Genomic DNA, 6,777 nt, shown 5'->3' on the forward strand with positions numbered 1-6,777 from the left:
CTATTGAGCCCTGCCTGACCACCTGGATTCAGCGATCATTACTACAGGACGGCTGTGGGATATGTAGTAATTCTCAGATATTTCATATACAAAACCTTTTTGTTTATTTGTGCAATCCCTTCAGCAGAGGTGGTCGTATCCGAGGAAGCTATCTCGTTTCTAAGGGACCAAATCCCTACATCTATGGAAAATTATCTTCACACAGGAATATTTTTTTTAATAACATCTAATTGAAGAAATGCTTATTAATGGCAGATTAATGAAACTGAATGTGAATACCCAGTTCTGTTCCGCTAAATTTCCGCTAAATCCGATTTACTGTTCCTTCCTCCAGTTGAAGCCAAATTTCCACACCGTTCCTGGTAAGGTCTGACTCTCCAATAATCTCCTGAAATAGATGAGATGGTGAAACACAAGGTCAATAACATTATTTATTATTAGCTTGTATTTTCTTCATTAACATTTGGGTGGGGAAATCTTCACCGTCTGTGAACCTTGTATCTGGGATTTACTATTACAACTTGCACTTGTTTTTTGGGGGGGTTGAGCAATTTCCTCAGATTCCTTGCAATCCACATGACAGCCAGGACGTCGCAGATAATTATAGGGTGATTCTAATGTGTGCGTAGCACATGTTCACTACTGAGGCCACCTCATACCCCAGGAATGTCTCCCATAAGTCACTACTGTCATGCTGTGCTGCTGTCATATCACCTGAGCGGCTCAAAGAATTCCCAAAAAATGTTAAACTTTGGGGGGGAATTTAGAACAGACATGGCAATTCTTTTAATATATATGATATATTTTTGACAGCATTTCTCAACTGCGGCGCTCAAAGCAATATATAGTTATCTACCTTCAAAAAACATTATGATTAACCAGGGGCACTTACTCATAGATCCATATAATCCTGTTATATGTATTATTCTTGGCCTCCTTTCTTTTAATATCAACTTTTACAATTATGTTAATGAGCCTGATGGGCTACTGGGGATGTTACCAGACCCTCTCCATGCTGCAGCATCACCTCAAATTGTGATCCCTATTGCTATCCTGTAAATTGCAGAAGTGAAGGGTGGCACAGTGAAAGAGAGGATTAGAATCCAAATGTGGGTGCAGACTTGCAAAGGTCCAGCTCAAAACCCCAAAATTCCAGAGAATCCAAAACAGGGAAGCAGCACTCCGTATAGTTCAATTGTTTATTCACATGTGGATATAATGGAATGTTTCAGCTAACTCCATGTAACCATTCACAAGCAATTGTGATACAAATTGAAACAAATTCTTCAACCTTTAAGGGACTTTCACTTAATGGAGATCGCATGCTCAGCCGACAATTCAATATGGGGAACTTCAGGGGATTTTCTGTATCCATTTTCCAATTCTCTGGAAGTCGACATGGATAGGGGACAAGTGTGACATTTAGTACAACAAGAACAGTTATAATAAGGTGTTCACTTTATTCAACATTTAAATCTGAGTTACTGCAAAGGTAAGAACATAAAGGTGTTGTAAGTGAAGGCGGTAATAACAGCTGCAGCAGTTTTAGTGGCTGCTACAGGGCTCGCATTGCACAGGGGCCAAGGATGGATGGCGGAAACAAAATTTATTAATGTTGTTCTCCTGGGCTCGTCCCTCAACTGCAGAACAGCAGTCAGATTTTGTCATGTAGCATCTCTCAGCTCTCGTGCTACAAGGATGCCTCACATGGACATGTCTTCTGCACTTCCTCCTCTTACTAATATAATTATCCTTTGCTATCTTTTACCTTTTAAATCTAGAAATCTTATTTTCACATTTGTAACTACAAACTGGCTATAAGACAGCAGCTCCAGGCAACGGCAGCAGTGTGGGCCTTACACAGGTCACAGATCAGGGACAGAGCGGGTCCTGATGAAGTGATTTGTTTCACATCAACGGGGTCAGATGAGGCCATTGATTGGATGCAAACCATAAGGAGCCACGGTGATGGAACTAGGAGTGGAAGTAGGGTAAGTATACATAGTTTTATTTTTCTACACTTGCCCCGACAAAAATCTCAAAATAAACTCTTCAAGAGTAATTTTGTAAACTTTCGGAAAGTTTTTCCATCTTGAAACTGTGTTTCAAAGTTCTTCTATGGAAGAAACAAAGTATTAACATCTCTTATATCCGAGAGGAGTTGGAAGGGCAGACACTGGAATTGACTGGAATTGGAAACTCTGTAAAATTCAAGCATGTGAACAAACCCTGACACATTTGGTAGGTAGCTTAGTGTAAACATAGATAAATAGTTGTCACCAAACTGTGGTCCTCCCCCATTAAAGAAAATCCAATTCCCAGCACGCCGATGACCAGGGTTACCTTTTACTAGTAAACAATGTGATCTCATGTCCGCCTTCATCAGGTGCCGATGTTCTCTGCCAAATAGGTCAAGTGTAATTGTCTTATAATAGTAACTTATCCGGAATAGACTATAAAATACCTGCTGTCACCTTCACATTCCCATAAATCACCAGCACCATCACACCGTGCATCCCAGCCTCACTCCATATGGAGGTGCGATCCCCACGTGAACTACTCAAACCATATAGAGGCCACAGGTCCAGCATGAACAATCACATTACGCATAATTAGGAGCTCACCTTATCATATTTAAGCTTTCTAAATTTACAGGAGAAATTTTATGGGATTTCCAAAATCAGATCTTTAGAGACAAAATCGCACGGCCAGCAGAAAATCACTAATTACCGTAATTTTGTATACACCAGCCTTCCACAAGACATATTTTTTTTACATTTTCCCATGTACAGAATCTTAAAAGGACTTACTTTTGCTGGGACAAATAGTACTTTCTAGTGGCGCCATTCAATATTCCATGCAATTAATTGGGAAGAAGGGAAAAAATCCAAATCCTGTAAAATTGTCAAAAATGCAGTTGTGCCATTTTCTTGCACAGTTTGTTCTTACGACTTTCACTGTGAGCTCCAAATCACAAACCCCCTTTATATTTTGGGTCAGTGCAAACACAAAGAGGCCAAATTTAGACAGATTTGGTTATGATTTAAAACCTTCAAAAATTAAAATGTTTCTAAAAAAACATCTGTTTGCATCATCTTATAACTTAACTTAGTTATACAGGCAGTCCACTGTGTACATACAAGATTCCTAGCCCGCAGGCTGTTTAAGCCTGAGGGCGGCAGGACTGGCAGTGCTCGCCTCCCTCCCCCCTTATCCCCCCCTTTTTGGTTTGTTTAATCACTCCCCCACTGTTTCCCGTCCCCTGCTTGAGTTATTTGTAGCCATCAGGTGGCCAGGAAGTGCTCCTGGCCACTTGATGGCGCTAGTCTTGGGCTATTTAGCCCCGAGCACAGAGCTAGTCCAGCCTCTTTGGACTGCTCCGCACTCAAGAGATTCCCACCTGCCCGCCCGCCCTTAGATAATGTCTTTTTGGTTTGTGTTAGGTATTTTTGCTAGGTGAATTTTTTGTTATGTATATTCTTTGCACAGTTTTGTTTGTATATTGTTGGTGTTTGTTACTGTTTTTTCACTGTTGTTTTGTTGGTAGTCACAGCTTGGCCTGTGGTGGAATCTGGACCCTCTCCGTTTTACGTCGAAATCACCTGTCGGACCAACAAGGACATGCCCCCGCGTAGGCGGGGCCAGGCATGCGAGGTGAATAATTACGGAAGGGTCTGGGTCTTCCCACAGGTCAGTTTAATTTTTTGTAAATATTGTTAATTAATAAAGCTGTGGCCGACCTCCACTTTTCCATCCAGACAGCCTCATGTTTAGTTTTTTGTTCAGGGGACGGGTGGGGGTTACGTCATTGGGTTGGTTTTTTATTGATACTGCCAGTCTAGGTTCTTTAGGTTTGCACTTAAAGAGGTTTTCCTATCAAAGCTAATTAATCTTATTGTTTGCATTATAAAGAATTATACAATTTTCCAACATACTTTCTGTATCAATTCCTCACTGTTTTCTAGATCTCTGCTTGCTGTCCTATAGAAAGCTTCTAAGTTTCCTTCCAGTGAACAGAAATATGACCATGGTCACACAGCTGCACAGCTCATTAGTATTTTAGTATCATAGAGAGTAATCAGAGCTGTGTGATATAATGAGCTGTGCACCTGTGTGACTATGGTCAGATTTCTCTCCACTGGAAGTAAACATAGAAGCTTTCTATAGAATGACAGCAAGCAGAGATCTAGAAAACGCTGAGGAATTGATACAAAAAGTATTTTGGAAAATTGTAAAATCCTTTATAATCCAAACAATAACACCCCTTTAAGTTGAATTTGCCTATAAGTCGGGACTGGCATATTTTAGAATTGCAACTCCACACAAATTTATATAGATGAGGATAATTTCTGTCAGATGTAATGGCCATCGGCACCTATAAGTTTACAGTATCTTGAAATTCAACAGACGTTGATAATGGGACCTGCTCAATCTCCATCATTGGTTGAAATTTTTAAAACATTCTATGGCAGTGATGGCAAACCATTTAGAGACTGAGTGCCCAAACTACAACAAAGACCCGCTTATTTATCGCAAAGTGCCAACACAGAAATGTAATTTGTAATTTATACTCCCCTCTGTCACAGTTTTCATTGATACCAGCACCTGAGGACACCAATAAAGCAGAACATAGTCCCAGGTACAGCTGTCACTTTAAAATATCTCTGTGCACAGCAAGTCCTGGGCTGTCTGGGACTGCAGGAAGATACCTGGAGTCATCTCTGGTGATGGCCTGAGTGCCCACAGAAAGGGCTCCGAGTGCCACCTCTGGCACCAGTGCCATAGGTTAGCCATCACTGTTCTATGGTATCGCCTTAGGCCTTCAAATTGTAAGCAAGAAGTTTTCTGGAGCTCTCTTTACATGATGAGAAATACAGAACATATATCTCCGTGACATATGGCCTTTTTGGAGTTTAAATGTCCAGGCATGTATTTGTAATTTTGTTGTCTGATGTTGAATATATATATTTCTTAATCAGATATTTTTTACTTTTAAAGGACACCTGTCGAAGGACCGGAGGTTTAGTGTCCCAAAATACACCTTTTAGATAGTCCCTCTGTGCCAACTATTAAGAAAAAAACTTTTCTACTTACCTTGGTTTGGTACTCCCCACACAATGAGACCTGCATACTACACCTTGGCTTCACTGCACATGCACCATGGGTACATAATGAAGCTGGGGTGCAGCTCTCTGGCTTTATTGAATTACAGCACAGGTTTGGGGAGCACCAGAGATGGGTCCGAAGCGCCGCATGGGACCAACCTCTAGGTAAGTATAAAGGTTTATTATTTTAATAGCAGCCACAGAGGGACTAGCTAAAGGGCAATTGAGGCAACCACTAGTCCACAAGGACCTGTAGGTGATGTAATGTCCCAAATTGCCCTGACAGGTTCCCTTTAAGACTAAACAGGTAAACATAAACAACTTGTTTCCCCCAACTAACCTCACCCATCCCAGATAAGATATATAAAAAATAGCAACACGGTCTTACACTTAATACACACTGGATTTCACATCAATCCTACATTAGCCATAAAGCAGGCCATAAAGGGCCATCCATAATAGGAAACACCACAAAATCACTAACACACTCCTCAACAAATGTTTGCACCATTATTGTTTCTCTTAGGTGCCAATTAACTTACAGATATCTGGCGCAGTTACCAACTGTGCCGCCCAGTGATCAGTCTGCAGGTCAATGGAGCTGGGCTTCTACGAGTGACTGGCCACTGATCCCATTACCGGCAATGATGTGCCACACCACTTTTTGTACCCCCTGATGAATCCCAGGGACGGGGAGGAAAAGCGTCGGGAAGTGAAATTGCAAGTAATTAGGGTCTTGGTAGTTTTTAGCGTAAGCTTTCTGGTACTGTCCTTGTTATTGTGGGTATTAGGGTTATGAGTTATAGGGACTTATAGACACTGTGACCGGCCAAAACAAGTTCTCTCCCTAAGTCCACTTCATCGACCATCTGGAATTGGTGAGATGTTTCTTGTTATGGTTAAATACAAATAATTTATTATATTACAAAATGTACATACACCTTCATCTACCGTCCCTTGATGATTATACGGATATAAGTCAATTGGCACCTAAAAGATACAATAATGGTGCAATGGTGTGGGGGTGATTTTGTGGTGTTTTCTATTATAGATGGCCCTTTGCAAAGAAGAATTTTTAACAAATTTAAAGTAAAAGTTATGTTTTATAAACTTTGTACCCACCTTGCTTTCACTATTAACTATTTCACTTATTAACTGATGATTATACAGATCAGGGTCAGGGTTATGTTTAGCATTAGGGTTAGTGTTTGGGTCATTGCTATGGTTAGCATTAGGGTTAGTGTCAGGGTCATGGTAAGTATGAGCGTTAGTATTAGGGTCAGGGTTATGTTTAGTATAAGGGTTAGTGTCAGGGTTATGGTTAACATGAGGGGCACTATTAAGGTGAGGATTATTTTTAGGATTAGGGTTAGTGTTAGGGTCAGGATTATGTTTAGCCTTAGGGTTAGTGTTAGGGTTATGGTTAGCATTAGGGTTAGAGTTAGGGTCAGAGTTATGTTTAGCATTAGGGTTAGAGTTAGGGTCACAGTTATGTTTAGCATTAGGGTTAGGGTCAGGGTTATGGTTAGCATTAGGGTTAGAGTTAGGGTCAGAGTTATGTTTAGCATTAGGGTTAGAGTTAGGGTTATGTTTAGCGTTAGGGTTAGAGTTACGGTCAGGGTTATGTTTAGTGTTAGTTTCTGGGTTATGGTTAGTATGAGCGTTAGTATTA

The sequence above is a fragment of the Engystomops pustulosus genome, chromosome 9 (assembly GCF_040894005.1).
Source record: "Engystomops pustulosus chromosome 9, aEngPut4.maternal, whole genome shotgun sequence".
Classification (NCBI taxonomy): Eukaryota; Metazoa; Chordata; class Amphibia; order Anura; family Leptodactylidae; genus Engystomops; species Engystomops pustulosus.